The sequence below is a fragment of the Hyla sarda genome, unplaced genomic scaffold, assembly GCF_029499605.1.
Source record: "Hyla sarda isolate aHylSar1 unplaced genomic scaffold, aHylSar1.hap1 scaffold_1154, whole genome shotgun sequence".
In the NCBI taxonomy this organism is placed as follows: Eukaryota; Metazoa; Chordata; class Amphibia; order Anura; family Hylidae; genus Hyla; species Hyla sarda.
The window spans coordinates 89,271-109,940 of NW_026607776.1; the positions used below are offsets into that span (position 1 = coordinate 89,271).

Sequence of the window (20,670 nt, forward strand, 5' to 3'; positions counted from 1 at the left end):
AAATCACTTTTAAACCCATTTCCACCTTTTTTTCCCTTCTCTTCCTCTTACTTTTTTTTCAAGTTTTTTTACGTTTTTCTCCTTTTCGCCTCTTTTCTGGGCGTATTATTCTTCTTTTTCTTCTTTTTTTTCGTCTAATGCATACCCCATCAGTGCAGCAATGCTTATTCAATACCGCCAGCAGATGGAGACACTGGGGGATAATTTTCTAAGGATTTATACTGATTTTTCCTGTCTGAATTTGTCGCACAGAAAGTTGCAGGCCAAATATGTGTGACATTTCTGCAACTTTAGCTTCTAGAGCATTTTTACAACATTATACATAGGTGCTGAATACATAAAAAGCGACTGTTCAGCGACAGACAAGTCGCATCGGCTGAAAGGTAGGCCAGAATGTCAGTCCATGTTGGAGCAGGTTTAGATACAGTCTAAAGTATAGATCTCAAAGTCTGTGCACAGAATTTAGCAAGGGCCTCGCACCTTCTGATGCATCAGGTAGGTGCACAATAGCATAGCCTAACCCTCTGTACTTTGGTCTATATTGATGCGGGACATAGACAGCCAGCTGATGACCAATCCATTAGTGCAATGGATGGCTGGAAGCATTTGTCTTTGCCTTTGCAATACCACAGAAGCAATGCATGGTCAATGTACAGCAATGACACACCTGTGTGAACAGCCAGGAGACCCCCCCCCCCATGTTATGTTACATAGTTACATAGTTAGTACGGTCGAAAAAAGACATATGTCCATCAAGTTCAACCAGGGAATTAAGGGGTAGGGGTGTGGCGCGATATTGGGGAAGGGATGAGATTTTATATTTCTTCATAAGCATTAATCTTATTTTGTCAATTAGGAACATTCAGCACCCACCCGCTATCAAGGCAGCTGCCTATCATGTCATGCCCTACCTGCACAGGTGTGCTGGCTACTCAAATGATCCAATTAAGGAGGCCATTTAGTCAGCAGCAGCAGAAGTCCTGTGCCTGGACGCTCCAACAGCGGCCAGACACAAGCAGAAGCAGAAGCAGCAGAAGCAGCAGCAGCACCACCTTTTGTTTTTTGGCTGCAGCAGCAGCAAGGCCCACAGGGCTGGCTAGCTGGCTAGCCAGCAAGCAGGTAGCAATGAAAGTAGGAATCTTTCTTTTTAACCCTGTAAGGGGGTGGTGCACTGTACCCGAAGATACTGCCATATCGGGTCAATGCATAGGGCGACGGAAGCAAGCTTCGAAATCGGCCCCCGTTCTCAAAAATCCATTTAATATATGGTCCCCAGATAGGGGACGTATCAGATATTAAACTGATAAGAACAGATACTACACTTGATCTTAGCCAAAAGGCCGAGAAGCGATAACCGTGAAAGGGGCGGGCCCAACAAGGTGCCCTTCATGGGCACTATCACTGCTTGCTGTCAGGGAGGCTGCCAGACAATTTTCCATGCACACTCTGGGCTGGGGGGCAGTCAACCACCAGTACACACAGCAGAACCTAAACCCATACCATTATTGCTAAGCAGCAAGACAGGGGCCCATTGCACTCCCACGGGGCCTTTTTAAATGCAATCCATAACCCGGATTTGCCAGGAACCCTTCTTACTCCTCCTACTTGCATGTGACACTGGGCTTAGGATCTGCATAGGAAACACACACACAAGCACACACCTACCTTTGTTGCCTGCAGATGCCTCCTTGGCTGTCCCTAAACGGTATCAAACCAACACCCACGGGAAGCTGTAAGCATAGAGGACATGCCTGCACCCCATTGGACTTACCTGTGTGGGTTAAACCCGGGTTATTTGACAACCTATGGCGGTGATGGTTCTGCTCAGGCAGAGCAGTGCTGATGCTCCTCATAAAGCTGTCGCTGCTGTGAAGGTTCTAGGTGACATCACAAATCCCTATGGTTACATACACAACAAAGCTGGGTTGTTGTTGTTTACACTCTGCAAGGCCTGTGGAAGTGAGTGACATCATAGCACTGTAGTTCTGAGGGTTCTAGATGGATGCAACAATCTCCTGTTGCTTCTATGAAGGCCATAATAGACGACATCACCAAACAACTCCATAGTCACATACACAGCAAAGGAGAGATGTTGTTTACACCTAGTGATGTCAGTGGTATTGAGTGACATCACAGCACAGTGCTAAGGCTCCTGGGCCTGGACACAGCAGCGGCTGCAATATCTCAACGGAGAATACGTTTATATATATGTGTGTGTGTGCGCGTATATATATATATATATATATATATATATATATATATATATATATATATTTCTCCGCCGAAATCACTTTTAAACCCATTTCCACCTTTTTTTCCCTTCTCTTCCTCTTACTTTTTTTTCACGTTTTTTTACGTTTTTCTCCTTTTCGCCTCTTTTCTGGGCGTATTATTCTTCTTTTTCTTCTTTTTTTTCGTCTAATGCATACCCCATCAGTGCAGCAATGCTTATTCAATACCGCCAGCAGATGGAGACACTGGGGGATAATTTTCTAAGGATTTATACTGATTTTTCCTGTCTGAATTTGTCGCACAGAAAGTTGCAGGCCAAATATGTGTGACATTTCTGCGACTTTAGCTTCTAGAGCATTTTTACAACATTATACATAGGTGCTGAATACATAAAAAGCGACTGTTCAGCGACAGACAAGTCGCATCGGCTGAAAGTAGGCCAGAATGTCAGTCCATGTTGGAGCAGGTTTAGATACAGTCTAAAGTATAGATCTCAAAGTCTGTGCACAGAATTTAGCAAGGGCCTCGCACCTTCTGATGCATCAGGTAGGTGCACAATAGCATAGCCTAACCCTCTGTACTTTGGTCTATATTGATGCGGGACATAGACAGCCAGCTGATGACCAATCCATTAGTGCAATGGATGGCTGGAAGCATTTGTCTTTGCCTTTGCAATACCACAGAAGCAATGCATGGTCAATGTACAGCAATGACACACCTGTGTGAACAGCCAGGAGACCCCCCCCCCCATGTTATGTTACATAGTTACATAGTTAGTACGGTCGAAAAAAGACATATGTCCATCAAGTTCAACCAGGGAATTAAGGGGTAGGGGTGTGGCGCGATATTGGGGAAGGGATGAGATTTTATATTTCTTCATAAGCATTAATCTTATTTTGTCAATTAGGAACATTCAGCACCCACCCGCTATCAAGGCAGCTGCCTATCATGTCATGCCCTACCTGCACAGGTGTGCTGGCTACTCAAATGATCCAATTAAGGAGGCCATTTAGTCAGCAGCAGCAGAAGTCCTGTGCCTGGACGCTCCAACAGCGGCCAGACACAAGCAGAAGCAGAAGCAGCAGAAGCAGCAGCAGCACCACCTTTTGTTTTTTGGCTGCAGCAGCAGCAAGGCCCACAGGGCTGGCTAGCTGGCTAGCCAGCAAGCAGGTAGCAATGAAAGTAGGAATCTTTCTTTTTAACCCTGTAAGGGGGTGGTGCACTGTACCCGAAGATACTGCCATATCGGGTCAATGCATAGGGCGACGGAAGCAAGCTTCGAAATCGGCCCCCGTTCTCAAAAATCCATTTAATATATGGTCCCCAGATAGGGGACGTATCAGATATTAAACTGATAAGAACAGATACTACACTTGATCTTAGCCAAAAGGCCGAGAAGCGATAACCGTGAAAGGGGCGGGCCCAACAAGGTGCCCTTCATGGGCACTATCACTGCTTGCTGTCAGGGAGGCTGCCAGACAATTTTCCATGCACACTCTGGGCTGGGGGGCAGTCAACCACCAGTACACACAGCAGAACCTAAACCCATACCATTATTGCTAAGCAGCAAGACAGGGGCCCATTGCACTCCCACGGGGCCTTTTTAAATGCAATCCATAACCCGGATTTGCCAGGAACCCTTCTTACTCCTCCTACTTGCATGTGACACTGGGCTTAGGATCTGCATAGGAAACACACACACAAGCACACACCTACCTTTGTTGCCTGCAGATGCCTCCTTGGCTGTCCCCAAACGGTATCAAACCAACACCCACGGGAAGCTGTAAGCATAGAGGACATGCCTGCACCCCATTGGACTTACCTGTGTGGGTTAAACCCGGGTTATTTGACAACCTATGGCGGTGATGGTTCTGCTCAGGCAGAGCAGTGCTGATGCTCCTCATAAAGCTGTCGCTGCTGTGAAGGTTCTAGGTGACATCACAAATCCCTATGGTTACATACACAACAAAGCTGGGTTGTTGTTGTTTACACTCTGCAAGGCCTGTGGAAGTGAGTGACATCATAGCACTGTAGTTCTGAGGGTTCTAGATGGATGCAACAATCTCCTGTTGCTTCTATGAAGGCCATAATAGACGACATCACCAAACAGCTCCATAGTCACATACACAGCAAAGGAGAGATGTTGTTTACACCTAGTGATGTCAGTGGTATTGAGTGACATCACAGCACAGTGCTAAGGCTCCTGGGCCTGGACACAGCAGCGGCTGCAATATCTCAACGGAGAATACGTTTATATATATGTGTGTGTGTGCGCGTATATATATATATATATATATATATATATATATATATATTTCTCCGCCGAAATCACTTTTAAACCCATTTCCACCTTTTTTTCCCTTCTTTTCCTCTTACTTTTTTTTCACGTTTTTTTACGTTTTTCTCCTTTTCGCCTCTTTTCTGGGCGTATTATTCTTCTTTTTCTTCTTTTTTTTCGTCTAATGCATACCCCATCAGTGCAGCAATGCTTATTCAATACCGCCAGCAGATGGAGACACTGGGGGATAATTTTCTAAGGATTTATACTGATTTTTCCTGTCTGAATTTGTCGCACAGAAAGTTGCAGGCCAAATATGTGTGACATTTCTGCGACTTTAGCTTCTAGAGCATTTTTACAACATTATACATAGGTGCTGAATACATAAAAAGCGACTGTTCAGCGACAGACAAGTCGCATCGGCTGAAAGGTAGGCCAGAATGTCAGTCCATGTTGGAGCAGGTTTAGATACAGTCTAAAGTATAGATCTCAAAGTCTGTGCACAGAATTTAGCAAGGGCCTCGCACCTTCTGATGCATCAGGTAGGTGCACAATAGCATAGCCTAACCCTCTGTACTTTGGTCTATATTGATGCGGGACATAGACAGCCAGCTGATGACCAATCCATTAGTGCAATGGATGGCTGGAAGCATTTGTCTTTGCCTTTGCAATACCACAGAAGCAATGCATGGTCAATGTACAGCAATGACACACCTGTGTGAACAGCCAGGAGACCCCCCCCCCCCATGTTATGTTACATAGTTACATAGTTAGTACGGTCGAAAAAAGACATATGTCCATCAAGTTCAACCAGGGAATTAAGGGGTAGGGGTGTGGCGCGATATTGGGGAAGGGATGAGATTTTATATTTCTTCATAAGCATTAATCTTATTTTGTCAATTAGGAACATTCAGCACCCACCCGCTATCAAGGCAGCTGCCTATCATGTCATGCCCTACCTGCACAGGTGTGCTGGCTACTCAAATGATCCAATTAAGGAGGCCATTTAGTCAGCAGCAGCAGAAGTCCTGTGCCTGGACGCTCCAACAGCGGCCAGACACAAGCAGAAGCAGAAGCAGCAGAAGCAGCAGCAGCACCACCTTTTGTTTTTTGGCTGCAGCAGCAGCAAGGCCCACAGGGCTGGCTAGCTGGCTAGCCAGCAAGCAGGTAGCAATGAAAGTAGGAATCTTTCTTTTTAACCCTGTAAGGGGGTGGTACACTGTACCCGAAGATACTGCCATATCGGGTCAATGCATAGGGCGACGGAAGCAAGCTTCGAAATCGGCCCCCGTTCTCAAAAATCCATTTAATATATGGTCCCCAGATAGGGGACGTATCAGATATTAAACTGATAAGAACAGATACTACACTTGATCTTAGCCAAAAGGCCGAGAAGCGATAACCGTGAAATTGGCGGGCCCAACAAGGTGCCCTTCATGGGCACTATCACTGCTTGCTGTCAGGGAGGCTGCCAGACAATTTTCCATGCACACTCTGGGCTGGGGGGCAGTCAACCACCAGTACACACAGCAGAACCTAAACCCATACCATTATTGCTAAGCAGCAAGACAGGGGCCCATTGCACTCCCACGGGGCCTTTTTAAATGCAATCCATAACCCGGATTTGCCAGGAACCCTTCTTACTCCTCCTACTTGCATGTGACACTGGGCTTAGGATCTGCATAGGAAACACACACACAAGCACACACCTACCTTTGTTGCCTGCAGATGCCTCCTTGGCTGTCCCCAAACGGTATCAAACCAACACCCACGGGAAGCTGTAAGCATAGAGGACATGCCTGCACCCCATTGGACTTACCCGTGTGGGTTAAACCCGGGTTATTTGACAACCTATGGCGGTGATGGTTCTGCTCAGGCAGAGCAGTGCTGATGCTCCTCATAAAGCTGTCGCTGCTGTGAAGGTTCTAGGTGACATCACAAATCCCTATGGTTACATACACAACAAAGCTGGGTTGTTGTTGTTTACACTCTGCAAGGCCTGTGGAAGTGAGTGACATCATAGCACTGTAGTTCTGAGGGTTCTAGATGGATGCAACAATCTCCTGTTGCTTCTATGAAGGCCATAATAGACGACATCACCAAACAGCTCCATAGTCACATACACAGCAAAGGAGAGATGTTGTTTACACCTAGTGATGTCAGTGGTATTGAGTGACATCACAGCACAGTGCTAAGGCTCCTGGGCCTGGACACAGCAGCGGCTGCAATATCTCAACGGAGAATACGTTTATATATATGTGTGTGTGTGCGCGTATATATATATATATATATATATATATATATATATATATATATTTCTCCGCCGAAATCACTTTTAAACCCATTTCCACCTTTTTTTCCCTTCTCTTCCTCTTACTTTTTTTTCACGTTTTTTTACGTTTTTCTCCTTTTCGCCTCTTTTCTGGGCGTATTATTCTTCTTTTTCTTCTTTTTTTTCGTCTAATGCATACCCCATCAGTGCAGCAATGCTTATTCAATACCGCCAGCAGATGGAGACACTGGGGGATAATTTTCTAAGGATTTATACTGATTTTTCCTGTCTGAATTTGTCGCACAGAAAGTTGCAGGCCAAATATGTGTGACATTTCTGCGACTTTAGCTTCTAGAGCATTTTTACAACATTATACATAGGTGCTGAATACATAAAAAGCGACTGTTCAGCGACAGACAAGTCGCATCGGCTGAAAGTAGGCCAGAATGTCAGTCCATGTTGGAGCAGGTTTAGATACAGTCTAAAGTATAGATCTCAAAGTCTGTGCACAGAATTTAGCAAGGGCCTCGCACCTTCTGATGCATCAGGTAGGTGCACAATAGCATAGCCTAACCCTCTGTACTTTGGTCTATATTGATGCGGGACATAGACAGCCAGCTGATGACCAATCCATTAGTGCAATGGATGGCTGGAAGCATTTGTCTTTGCCTTTGCAATACCACAGAAGCAATGCATGGTCAATGTACAGCAATGACACACCTGTGTGAACAGCCAGGAGACCCCCCCCCCCCCCCCATGTTATGTTACATAGTGACATAGTTAGTACGGTCGAAAAAAGACATATGTCCATCAAGTTCAACCAGGGAATTAAGGGGTAGGGGTGTGGCGCGATATTGGGGAAGGGATGAGATTTTATATTTCTTCATAAGCATTAATCTTATTTTGTCAATTAGGAACATTCAGCACCCACCCGCTATCAAGGCAGCTGCCTATCATGTCATGCCCTACCTGCACAGGTGTGCTGGCTACTCAAATGATCCAATTAAGGAGGCCATTTAGTCAGCAGCAGCAGAAGTCCTGTGCCTGGACGCTCCAACAGCGGCCAGACACAAGCAGAAGCAGAAGCAGCAGAAGCAGCAGCAGCACCACCTTTTGTTTTTTGGCTGCAGCAGCAGCAAGGCCCACAGGGCTGGCTAGCTGGCTAGCCAGCAAGCAGGTAGCAATGAAAGTAGGAATCTTTCTTTTTAACCCTGTAAGGGGGTGGTGCACTGTACCCGAAGATACTGCCATATCGGGTCAATGCATAGGGCGACGGAAGCAAGCTTCGAAATCGGCCCCCGTTCTCAAAAATCCATTTAATATATGGTCCCCAGATAGGGGACGTATCAGATATTAAACTGATAAGAACAGATACTACACTTGATCTTAGCCAAAAGGCCGAGAAGCGATAACCGTGAAAGGGGCGGGCCCAACAAGGTGCCCTTCATGGGCACTATCACTGCTTGCTGTCAGGGAGGCTGCCAGACAATTTTCCATGCACACTCTGGGCTGGGGGGCAGTCAACCACCAGTACACACAGCAGAACCTAAACCCATACCATTATTGCTAAGCAGCAAGACAGGGGCCCATTGCACTCCCACGGGGCCTTTTTAAATGCAATCCATAACCCGGATTTGCCAGGAACCCTTCTTACTCCTCCTACTTGCATGTGACACTGGGCTTAGGATCTGCATAGGAAACACACACACAAGCACACACCTACCTTTGTTGCCTGCAGATGCCTCCTTGGCTGTCCCCAAACGGTATCAAACCAACACCCACGGGAAGCTGTAAGCATAGAGGACATGCCTGCACCCCATTGGACTTACCTGTGTGGGTTAAACCCGGGTTATTTGACAACCTATGGCGGTGATGGTTCTGCTCAGGCAGAGCAGTGCTGATGCTCCTCATAAAGCTGTCGCTGCTGTGAAGGTTCTAGGTGACATCACAAATCCCTATGGTTACATACACAACAAAGCTGGGTTGTTGTTGTTTACACTCTGCAAGGCCTGTGGAAGTGAGTGACATCATAGCACTGTAGTTCTGAGGGTTCTAGATGGATGCAACAATCTCCTGTTGCTTCTATGAAGGCCATAATAGACGACATCACCAAACAGCTCCATAGTCACATACACAGCAAAGGAGAGATGTTGTTTACACCTAGTGATGTCAGTGGTATTGAGTGACATCACAGCACAGTGCTAAGGCTCCTGGGCCTGGACACAGCAGCGGCTGCAATATCTCAACGGAGAATACGTTTATATATATGTGTGTGTGTGCGCGTATATATATATATATATATATATATATATATATATATATATATATTTCTCCGCCGAAATCACTTTTAAACCCATTTCCACCTTTTTTTCCCTTCTCTTCCTCTTACTTTTTTTTCACGTTTTTTTACGTTTTTCTCCTTTTCGCCTCTTTTCTGGGCGTATTATTCTTCTTTTTCTTCTTTTTTTTCGTCTAATGCATACCCCATCAGTGCAGCAATGCTTATTCAATACCGCCAGCAGATGGAGACACTGGGGGATAATTTTCTAAGGATTTATACTGATTTTTCCTGTCTGAATTTGTCGCACAGAAAGTTGCAGGCCAAATATGTGTGACATTTCTGCGACTTTAGCTTCTAGAGCATTTTTACAACATTATACATAGGTGCTGAATACATAAAAAGCGACTGTTCAGCGACAGACAAGTCGCATCGGCTGAAAGGTAGGCCAGAATGTCAGTCCATGTTGGAGCAGGTTTAGATACAGTCTAAAGTATAGATCTCAAAGTCTGTGCACAGAATTTAGCAAGGGCCTCGCACCTTCTGATGCATCAGGTAGGTGCACAATAGCATAGCCTAACCCTCTGTACTTTGGTCTATATTGATGCGGGACATAGACAGCCAGCTGATGACCAATCCATTAGTGCAATGGATGGCTGGAAGCATTTGTCTTTGCCTTTGCAATACCACAGAAGCAATGCATGGTCAATGTACAGCAATGACACACCTGTGTGAACAGCCAGGAGACCCCCCCCCCCCATGTTATGTTACATAGTTACATAGTTAGTACGGTCGAAAAAAGACATATGTCCATCAAGTTCAACCAGGGAATTAAGGGGTAGGGGTGTGGCGCGATATTGGGGAAGGGATGAGATTTTATATTTCTTCATAAGCATTAATCTTATTTTGTCAATTAGGAACATTCAGCACCCACCCGCTATCAAGGCAGCTGCCTATCATGTCATGCCCTACCTGCACAGGTGTGCTGGCTACTCAAATGATCCAATTAAGGAGGCCATTTAGTCAGCAGCAGCAGAAGTCCTGTGCCTGGACGCTCCAACAGCGGCCAGACACAAGCAGAAGCAGAAGAAGCAGCAGCAGCACCACCTTTTGTTTTTTGGCTGCAGCAGCAGCAAGGCCCACAGGGCTGGCTAGCTGGCTAGCCAGCAAGCAGGTAGCAATGAAAGTAGGAATCTTTCTTTTTAACCCTGTAAGGGGGTGGTGCACTGTACCCGAAGATACTGCCATATCGGGTCAATGCATAGGGCGACGGAAGCAAGCTTCGAAATCGGCCCCCGTTCTCAAAAATCCATTTAATATATGGTCCCCAGATAGGGGACGTATCAGATATTAAACTGATAAGAACAGATACTACACTTGATCTTAGCCAAAAGGCCGAGAAGCGATAACCGTGAAAGGGGCGGGCCCAACAAGGTGCCCTTCATGGGCACTATCACTGCTTGCTGTCAGGGAGGCTGCCAGACAATTTTCCATGCACACTCTGGGCTGGGGGGCAGTCAACCACCAGTACACACAGCAGAACCTAAACCCATACCATTATTGCTAAGCAGCAAGACAGGGGCCCATTGCACTCCCACGGGGCCTTTTTAAATGCAATCCATAACCCGGATTTGCCAGGAACCCTTCTTACTCCTCCTACTTGCATGTGACACTGGGCTTAGGATCTGCATAGGAAACACACACACAAGCACACACCTACCTTTGTTGCCTGCAGATGCCTCCTTGGCTGTCCCCAAACGGTATCAAACCAACACCCACGGGAAGCTGTAAGCATAGAGGACATGCCTGCACCCCATTGGACTTACCTGTGTGGGTTAAACCCGGGTTATTTGACAACCTATGGCGGTGATGGTTCTGCTCAGGCAGAGCAGTGCTGATGCTCCTCATAAAGCTGTCGCTGCTGTGAAGGTTCTAGGTGACATCACAAATCCCTATGGTTACATACACAACAAAGCTGGGTTGTTGTTGTTTACACTCTGCAAGGCCTGTGGAAGTGAGTGACATCATAGCACTGTAGTTCTGAGGGTTCTAGATGGATGCAACAATCTCCTGTTGCTTCTATGAAGGCCATAATAGACGACATCACCAAACAGCTCCATAGTCACATACACAGCAAAGGAGAGATGTTGTTTACACCTAGTGATGTCAGTGGTATTGAGTGACATCACAGCACAGTGCTAAGGCTCCTGGGCCTGGACACAGCAGCGGCTGCAATATCTCAACGGAGAATACGTTTATATATATGTGTGTGTGTGCGCATATATATATATATATATATATATATATATATATATATATATTTCTCCGCCGAAATCACTTTTAAACCCATTTCCACCTTTTTTTCCCTTCTCTTCCTCTTACTTTTTTTTCACGTTTTTTTACGTTTTTCTCCTTTTCGCCTCTTTTCTGGGCGTATTATTCTTCTTTTTCTTCTTTTTTTTCGTCTAATGCATACCCCATCAGTGCAGCAATGCTTATTCAATACCGCCAGCAGATGGAGACACTGGGGGATAATTTTCTAAGGATTTATACTGATTTTTCCTGTCTGAATTTGTCGCACAGAAAGTTGCAGGCCAAATATGTGTGACATTTCTGCGACTTTAGCTTCTAGAGCATTTTTACAACATTATACATAGGTGCTGAATACATAAAAAGCGACTGTTCAGCGACAGACAAGTCGCATCGGCTGAAAGGTAGGCCAGAATGTCAGTCCATGTTGGAGCAGGTTTAGATACAGTCTAAAGTATAGATCTCAAAGTCTGTGCACAGAATTTAGCAAGGGCCTCGCACCTTCTGATGCATCAGGTAGGTGCACAATAGCATAGCCTAACCCTCTGTACTTTGGTCTATATTGATGCGGGACATAGACAGCCAGCTGATGACCAATCCATTAGTGCAATGGATGGCTGGAAGCATTTGTCTTTGCCTTTGCAATACCACAGAAGCAATGCATGGTCAATGTACAGCAATGACACACCTGTGTGAACAGCCAGGAGACCCCCCCCCCCCCCCATGTTATGTTACATAGTTACATAGTTAGTACGGTCGAAAAAAGACATATGTCCATCAAGTTCAACCAGGGAATTAAGGGGTAGGGGTGTGGCGCGATATTGGGGAAGGGATGAGATTTTATATTTCTTCATAAGCATTAATCTTATTTTGTCAATTAGGAACATTCAGCACCCACCCGCTATCAAGGCAGCTGCCTATCATGTCATGCCCTACCTGCACAGGTGTGCTGGCTACTCAAATGATCCAATTAAGGAGGCCATTTAGTCAGCAGCAGCAGAAGTCCTGTGCCTGGACGCTCCAACAGCGGCCAGACACAAGCAGAAGCAGAAGCAGCAGAAGCAGCAGCAGCACCACCTTTTGTTTTTTGGCTGCAGCAGCAGCAAGGCCCACAGGGCTGGCTAGCTGGCTAGCCAGCAAGCAGGTAGCAATGAAAGTAGGAATCTTTCTTTTTAACCCTGTAAGGGGGTGGTGCACTGTACCCGAAGATACTGCCATATCGGGTCAATGCATAGGGCGACGGAAGCAAGCTTCGAAATCGGCCCCCGTTCTCAAAAATCCATTTAATATATGGTCCCCAGATAGGGGACGTATCAGATATTAAACTGATAAGAACAGATACTACACTTGATCTTAGCCAAAAGGCCGAGAAGCGATAACCGTGAAAGGGGCGGGCCCAACAAGGTGCCCTTCATGGGCACTATCACTGCTTGCTGTCAGGGAGGCTGCCAGACAATTTTCCATGCACACTCTGGGCTGGGGGGCAGTCAACCACCAGTACACACAGCAGAACCTAAACCCATACCATTATTGCTAAGCAGCAAGACAGGGGCCCATTGCACTCCCACGGGGCCTTTTTAAATGCAATCCATAACCCGGATTTGCCAGGAACCCTTCTTACTCCTCCTACTTGCATGTGACACTGGGCTTAGGATCTGCATAGGAAACACACACACAAGCACACACCTACCTTTGTTGCCTGCAGATGCCTCCTTGGCTGTCCCCAAACGGTATCAAACCAACACCCACGGAAAGCTGTAAGCATAGAGGACATGCCTGCACCCCATTGGACTTACCTGTGTGGGTTAAACCCGGGTTATTTGACAACCTATGGCGGTGATGGTTCTGCTCAGGCAGAGCAGTGCTGATGCTCCTCATAAAGCTGTCGCTGCTGTGAAGGTTCTAGGTGACATCACAAATCCCTATGGTTACATACACAACAAAGCTGGGTTGTTGTTGTTTACACTCTGCAAGGCCTGTGGAAGTGAGTGACATCATAGCACTGTAGTTCTGAGGGTTCTAGATGGATGCAACAATCTCCTGTTGCTTCTATGAAGGCCATAATAGACGACATCACCAAACAGCTCCATAGTCACATACACAGCAAAGGAGAGATGTTGTTTACACCTAGTGATGTCAGTGGTATTGAGTGACATCACAGCACAGTGCTAAGGCTCCTGGGCCTGGACACAGCAGCGGCTGCAATATCTCAACGGAGAATACGTTTATATATATGTGTGTGTGTGCGCGTATATATATATATATATATATATATATATATATATATATATATATATATATTTCTCCGCCGATATCACTTTTAAACCCATTTCCACCTTTTTTTCCCTTCTCTTCCTCTTACTTTTTTTTCACGTTTTTTTACGTTTTTCTCCTTTTCGCCTCTTTTCTGGGCGTATTATTCTTCTTTTTCTTCTTTTTTTTCGTCTAATGCATACCCCATCAGTGCAGCAATGCTTATTCAATACCGCCAGCAGATGGAGACACTGGGGGATAATTTTCTAAGGATTTATACAGATTTTTCCTGTCTGAATTTGTCGCACAGAAAGTTGCAGGCCAAATATGTGTGACATTTCTGCGACTTTAGCTTCTAGAGCATTTTTACAACATTATACATAGGTGCTGAATACATAAAAAGCGACTGTTCAGCGACAGACAAGTCGCATCGGCTGAAAGTAGGCCAGAATGTCAGTCCATGTTGGAGCAGGTTTAGATACAGTCTAAAGTATAGATCTCAAAGTCTGTGCACAGAATTTAGCAAGGGCCTCGCACCTTCTGATGCATCAGGTAGGTGCACAATAGCATAGCCTAACCCTCTGTACTTTGGTCTATATTGATGCGGGACATAGACAGCCAGCTGATGACCAATCCATTAGTGCAATGGATGGCTGGAAGCATTTGTCTTTGCCTTTGCAATACCACAGAAGCAATGCATGGTCAATGTACAGCAATGACACACCTGTGTGAACAGCCAGGAGACCCCCCCCCCCCCCCCCATGTTATGTTACATAGTTACATAGTTAGTACGGTCGAAAAAAGACATATGTCCATCAAGTTCAACCAGGGAATTAAGGGGTAGGGGTGTGGCGCGATATTGGGGAAGGGATGAGATTTTATATTTCTTCATAAGCATTAATCTTATTTTGTCAATTAGGAACATTCAGCACCCACCCGCTATCAAGGCAGCTGCCTATCATGTCATGCCCTACCTGCACAGGTGTGCTGGCTACTCAAATGATCCAATTAAGGAGGCCATTTAGTCAGCAGCAGCAGAAGTCCTGTGCCTGGACGCTCCAACAGCGGCCAGACACAAGCAGAAGCAGAAGCAGCAGAAGCAGAAGCAGCAGCAGCACCACCTTTTGTTTTTTGGCTGCAGCAGCAGCAAGGCCCACAGGGCTGGCTAGCTGGCTAGCCAGCAAGCAGGTAGCAATGAAAGTAGGAATCTTTCTTTTTAACCCTGTAAGGGGGGTGGTGCACTGTACCCGAAGATACTGCCATATCGGGTCAATGCATAGGGCGACGGAAGCAAGCTTCGAAATCGGCCCCCGTTCTCAAAAATCCATTTAATATATGGTCCCCAGATAGGGGACGTATCAGATATTAAACTGATAAGAACAGATACTACACTTGATCTTAGCCAAAAGGCCGAGAAGCGATAACCGTGAAAGGGGCGGGCCCAACAAGGTGCCCTTCATGGGCACTATCACTGCTTGCTGTCAGGGAGGCTGCCAGACAATTTTCCATGCACACTCTGGGCTGGGGGGCAGTCAACCACCAGTACACACAGCAGAACCTAAACCCATACCATTATTGCTAAGCAGCAAGACAGGGGCCCATTGCACTCCCACGGGGCCTTTTTAAATGCAATCCATAACCCGGATTTGCCAGGAACCCTTCTTACTCCTCCTACTTGCATGTGACACTGGGCTTAGGATCTGCATAGGAAACACACACACAAGCACACACCTACCTTTGTTGCCTGCAGATGCCTCCTTGGCTGTCCCCAAACGGTATCAAACCAACACCCACGGGAAGCTGTAAGCATAGAGGACATGCCTGCACCCCATTGGACTTACCTGTGTGGGTTAAACCCGGGTTATTTGACAACCTATGGCGGTGATGGTTCTGCTCAGGCAGAGCAGTGCTGATGCTCCTCATAAAGCTGTCGCTGCTGTGAAGGTTCTAGGTGACATCACAAATCCCTATGGTTACATACACAACAAAGCTGGGTTGTTGTTGTTTACACTCTGCAAGGCCTGTGGAAGTGAGTGACATCATAGCACTGTAGTTCTGAGGGTTCTAGATGGCTGCAACAATCTCCTGTTGCTTCTATGAAGGCCATAATAGACGACATCACCAAACAGCTCCATAGTCACATACACAGCAAAGGAGAGATGTTGTTTACACCTAGTGATGTCAGTGGTATTGAGTGACATCACAGCACAGTGCTAAGGCTCCTGGGCCTGGACACAGCAGCGGCTGCAATATCTCAACGGAGAATACGTTTATATATATGTGTGTGTGTGCGCGTATATATATATATATATATATATATATATATATATATTTCTCCGCCGAAATCACTTTTAAACCCATTTCCACCTTTTTTTCCCTTCTCTTCCTCTTACTTTTTTTTCACGTTTTTTTACGTTTTTCTCCTTTTCGCCTCTTTTCTGGGCGTATTATTCTTCTTTTTCTTCTTTTTTTTCGTCTAATGCATACCCCATCAGTGCAGCAATGCTTATTCAATACCGCCAGCAGATGGAGACACTGGGGGATAATTTTCTAAGGATTTATACTGATTTTTCCTGTCTGAATTTGTCGCACAGAAAGTTGCAGGCCAAATATGTGTGACATTTCTGCGACTTTAGCTTCTAGAGCATTTTTACAACATTATACATAGGTGCTGAATACATAAAAAGCGACTGTTCAGCGACAGACAAGTCGCATCGGCTGAAAGTAGGCCAGAATGTCAGTCCATGTTGGAGCAGGTTTAGATACAGTCTAAAGTATAGATCTCAAAGTCTGTGCACAGAATTTAGCAAGGGCCTCGCACCTTCTGATGCATCAGGTAGGTGCACAATAGCATAGCCTAACCCTCTGTACTTTGGTCTATATTGATGCGGGACATAGACAGCCAGCTGATGACCAATCCATTAGTGCAATGGATGGCTGGAAGCATTTGTCTTTGCCTTTGCAATACCACAGAAGCAATGCATGGTCAATGTACAGCAATGACACACCTGTGTGAACAGCCAGGAGACCCCCCCCCCCCCCATGTTATGTTACATAGTTACATAGTTAGTACGGTCGAAAAAAGACATATGTCCATCAAGTTCAACCAGGGAATTAAGGGGTAGGGGTGTGGCGCGATATTGGGGAAGGGATGAGATTTTATATTTCTTCATAAGCATTAATCTTATTTTGTCAATTAGGAACATTCAGCACCCACCCGCTATCAAGGCAGCTGCCTATCATGTCATGCCCTACCTGCACAGGTGTGCTGGCTACTCAAATGATCCAATTAAGGAGGCCATTTAGTCAGCAGCAGCAGAAGTCCTGTGCCTGGACGCTCCAACAGCGGCCAGACACAAGCAGAAGCAGAAGCAGCAGAAGCAGCAGCAGCACCACCTTTTGTTTTTTGGCTGCAGCAGCAGCAAGGCCCACAGGGCTGGCTAGCTGGCTAGCCAGCAAGCAGGTAGCAATGAAAGTAGGAATCTTTCTTTTTAACCCTGTAAGGGGGTGGTGCACTGTACCCGAAGATACTGCCATATCGGGTCAATGCATAGGGCGACGGAAGCAAGCTTCGAAATCGGCCCCCGTTCTCAAAAATCCATTTAATATATGGTCCCCAGATAGGGGACGTATCAGATATTAAACTGATAAGAACAGATACTACACTTGATCTTAGCCAAAAGGCCGAGAAGCGATAACCGTGAAAGGGGCGGGCCCAACAAGGTGCCCTTCATGGGCACTATCACTGCTTGCTGTCAGGGAGGCTGCCAGACAATTTTCCATGCACACTCTGGGCTGGGGGGCAGTCAACCACCAGTACACACAGCAGAACCTAAACCCATACCATTATTGCTAAGCAGCAAGACAGGGGCCCATTGCACTCCCACGGGGCCTTTTTAAATGCAATCCATAACCCGGATTTGCCAGGAACCCTTCTTACTCCTCCTACTTGCATGTGACACTGGGCTTAGGATCTGCATAGGAAACACACACACAAGCACACACCTACCTTTGTTGCCTGCAGATGCCTCCTTGGCTGTCCCCAAACGGTATCAAACCAACACCCACGGGAAGCTGTAAGCATAGAGGACATGCCTGCACCCCATTGGACTTACCTGTGTGGGTTAAACCCGGGTTATTTGACAACCTATGGCGGTGATGGTTCTGCTCAGGCAGAGCAGTGCTGATGCTCCTCATAAAGCTGTCGCTGCTGTGAAGGTTCTAGGTGACATCACAAATCCCTATGGTTACATACACAACAAAGCTGGGTTGTTGTTGTTTACACTCTGCAAGGCCTGTGGAAGTGAGTGACATCATAGCACTGTAGTTCTGAGGGTTCTAGATGGATGCAACAATCTCCTGTTGCTTCTATGAAGGCCATAATAGACGACATCACCAAACAGCTCCATAGTCACATACACAGCAAAGGAGAGATGTTGTTTACACCTAGTGATGTCAGTGGTATTGAGTGACATCACAGCACAGTGCTAAGGCTCCTGGGCCTGGACACAGCAGCGGCTGCAATATCTCAACGGAGAATACGTTTATATATATGTGTGTGTGTGCGCGTATATATATATATATATATATATATATATATATATATATATATATATATATTTCTCCGCCGAAATCACTTTTAAACCCATTTCCACCTTTTTTTCCCTTCTCTTCCTCTTACTTTTTTTTCACGTTTTTTTACGTTTTTCTCCTTTTCGCCTCTTTTCTGGGCGTATTATTCTTCTTTTTCTTCTTTTTTTTCGTCTAATGCATACCCCATCAGTGCAGCAATGCTTATTCAATACCGCCAGCAGATGGAGACACTGGGGGATAATTTTCTAAGGATTTATACTGATTTTTCCTGTCTGAATTTGTCGCACAGAAAGTTGCAGGCCAAATATGTGTGACATTTCTGCGACTTTAGCTTCTAGAGCATTTTTACAACATTATACATAGGTGCTGAATACATAAAAAGCGACTGTTCAGCGACAGACAAGTCGCATCGGCTGAAAGTAGGCCAGAATGTCAGTCCATGTTGGAGCAGGTTTAGATACAGTCTAAAGTATAGATCTCAAAGTCTGTGCACAGAATTTAGCAAGGGCCTCGCACCTTCTGATGCATCAGGTAGGTGCACAATAGCATAGCCTAACCCTCTGTACTTTGGTCTATATTGATGCGGGACATAGACAGCCAGCTGATGACCAATCCATTAGTGCAATGGATGGCTGGAAGCATTTGTCTTTGCCTTTGCAATACCACAGAAGCAATGCATGGTCAATGTACAGCAATGACACACCTGTGCGAACAGCCAGGAGACCCCCCCCCCCCCCATGTTATGTTACATAGTTACATAGTTAGTACGGTCGAAAAAAGACATATGTCCATCAAGTTCAACCAGGGAATTAAGGGGTAGGGGTGTGGCGCGATATTGGGGAAGGGATGAGATTTTATATTTCTTCATAAGCATTAATCTTATTTTGTCAATTAGGAACATTCAGCACCCACCCGCTATCAAGGCAGCTGCCTATCATGTCATGCCCTACCTGCACAGGTGTGCTGGCTACTCAAATGATCCAATTAAGGAGGCCATTTAGTCAGCAGCAGCAGAAGTCCTGTGCCTGGACGCTCCAACAGCGGCCAGACACAAGCAGAAGCAGAAGCAGCAGAAGCAGCAGCACCACCTTTTGTTTTTTGGCTGCAGCAGCAGCAAGACCCACAGGGCTGGCTAGCTGGCTAGCCAGCAAGCAGGTAGCAATGAAAGTAGGAATCTTTCTTTTTAACCCTGTAAGGGGGTGGTGCACTGTACCCGAAGATACTGCCATATCGGGTCAATGCATAGGGCGACGGAAGCAAGCTTCGAAATCGGCCCCCGTTCTCAAAAATCCATTTAATATATGGTCCCCAGATAGGGGACGTATCAGATATTAAACTGATAAGAACAGATACTACACTTGATCTTAGCCAAAAGGCCGAGAAGCGATAACCGTGAAAGGGGCGGGCCCAACAAGGTGCCCTTCATGGGCACTATCACTGCTTGCTGTCAGGGAGGCTGCCAGACAATTTTCCATGCACACTCTGGGCTGGGGGGCAGTCAACCACCAGTACACACAGCAGAACCTAAACCCATACCATTATTGCTAAGCAGCAAGACAGGGGCCCATTGCACTCCCACGGGGCCTTTTTAAATGCAATCCATAACCCGGATTTGCCAGGAACCCTTCTTACTCCTCCTACTTGCATGTGACACTGGGCTTAGGATCTGCATAGGAAACACACACACAAGCACACACCTACCTTTGTTGCCTGCAGATGCCTCCTTGGCTGTCCCCAAACGGTATCAAACCAACACCCACGGAAAGCTGTAAGCATAGAGGACATGCCTGCACCCCATTGGACTTACCTGTGTGGGTTAAACCCGGGTTATTTGACAACCTATGGCGGTGATGGTTCTGCTCAGGCAGAGCAGTGCTGATGCTCCTCATAAAGCTGTCGCTGCTGTGAAGGTTCTAGGTGACATCACAAATCCCTATGGTTACATACACAACAAAGCTGGGTTGTTGTTGTTTACACTCTGCAAGGCCTGTGGAAGTGAGTGACATCATAGCACTGTAGTTCTGAGGGTTCTAGATGGATGCAACAATCTCCTGTTGCTTCTATGAAGGCCATAATAGACGACATCACCAAACAGCTCCATAGTCACATACACAGCAAAGGAGAGATGTTGTTTACACCTAGTGATGTCAGTGGTATTGAGTGACATCACAGCACAGTGCTAAGGCTCCTGGGCCTGGACACAGCAGCGGCTGCAATATCTCAACGGAGAATACGTTTATATATATGTGTGTGTGTGCGCGTATATATATATATATATATATATATTTCTCCGCCGAAATCACTTTTAAACCCATTTCCACCTTTTTTTCCCTTCTCTTCCTCTTACTTTTTTTTCACGTTTTTTTACGTTTTTCTCCTTTTCGCCTCTTTTCTGGGCGTATTATTCTTCTTTTTCTTCTTTTTTTTCGTCTAATGCATACCCCATCAGTGCAG

The 20,670-nt window shown here is 46.0% G+C and overlaps 9 non-coding genes across 9 annotated transcripts; all 9 read right to left on the bottom strand.

Annotated features, from left to right (window-relative positions):
* Window positions 1–1,161: 1,161 nt before the first annotated feature.
* LOC130302172 (U2 spliceosomal RNA) lies at window positions 1,162–1,352 on the bottom strand. Its single transcript, XR_008852472.1, has one exon. It is a non-coding gene; the product is annotated as a U2 spliceosomal RNA (small nuclear RNA).
* Window positions 1,353–3,444: 2,092 nt separating this feature from the next.
* LOC130302173 (U2 spliceosomal RNA) lies at window positions 3,445–3,635 on the bottom strand. Its single transcript, XR_008852473.1, has one exon. It is a non-coding gene; the product is annotated as a U2 spliceosomal RNA (small nuclear RNA).
* A 2,084-nt stretch (window positions 3,636–5,719) lies between these two features.
* LOC130302183 (U2 spliceosomal RNA) lies at window positions 5,720–5,910 on the bottom strand. Its single transcript, XR_008852483.1, has one exon. It is a non-coding gene; the product is annotated as a U2 spliceosomal RNA (small nuclear RNA).
* Window positions 5,911–8,001: 2,091 nt separating this feature from the next.
* LOC130302174 (U2 spliceosomal RNA) lies at window positions 8,002–8,192 on the bottom strand. The gene has a single exon (XR_008852474.1). It is a non-coding gene; the product is annotated as a U2 spliceosomal RNA (small nuclear RNA).
* A 2,084-nt stretch (window positions 8,193–10,276) lies between these two features.
* Window positions 10,277–10,467, bottom strand: LOC130302175 (U2 spliceosomal RNA). The gene has a single exon (XR_008852475.1). It is a non-coding gene; the product is annotated as a U2 spliceosomal RNA (small nuclear RNA).
* Window positions 10,468–12,556: 2,089 nt separating this feature from the next.
* On the bottom strand, window positions 12,557–12,747 carry LOC130302176 (U2 spliceosomal RNA). The gene has a single exon (XR_008852476.1). It is a non-coding gene; the product is annotated as a U2 spliceosomal RNA (small nuclear RNA).
* Window positions 12,748–14,854: 2,107 nt separating this feature from the next.
* LOC130302177 (U2 spliceosomal RNA) lies at window positions 14,855–15,045 on the bottom strand. The gene has a single exon (XR_008852477.1). It is a non-coding gene; the product is annotated as a U2 spliceosomal RNA (small nuclear RNA).
* Window positions 15,046–17,128: 2,083 nt separating this feature from the next.
* On the bottom strand, window positions 17,129–17,319 carry LOC130302178 (U2 spliceosomal RNA). Its single transcript, XR_008852478.1, has one exon. It is a non-coding gene; the product is annotated as a U2 spliceosomal RNA (small nuclear RNA).
* Window positions 17,320–19,413: 2,094 nt separating this feature from the next.
* LOC130302179 (U2 spliceosomal RNA) lies at window positions 19,414–19,604 on the bottom strand. Its single transcript, XR_008852479.1, has one exon. It is a non-coding gene; the product is annotated as a U2 spliceosomal RNA (small nuclear RNA).
* Window positions 19,605–20,670: the final 1,066 nt, after the last annotated feature.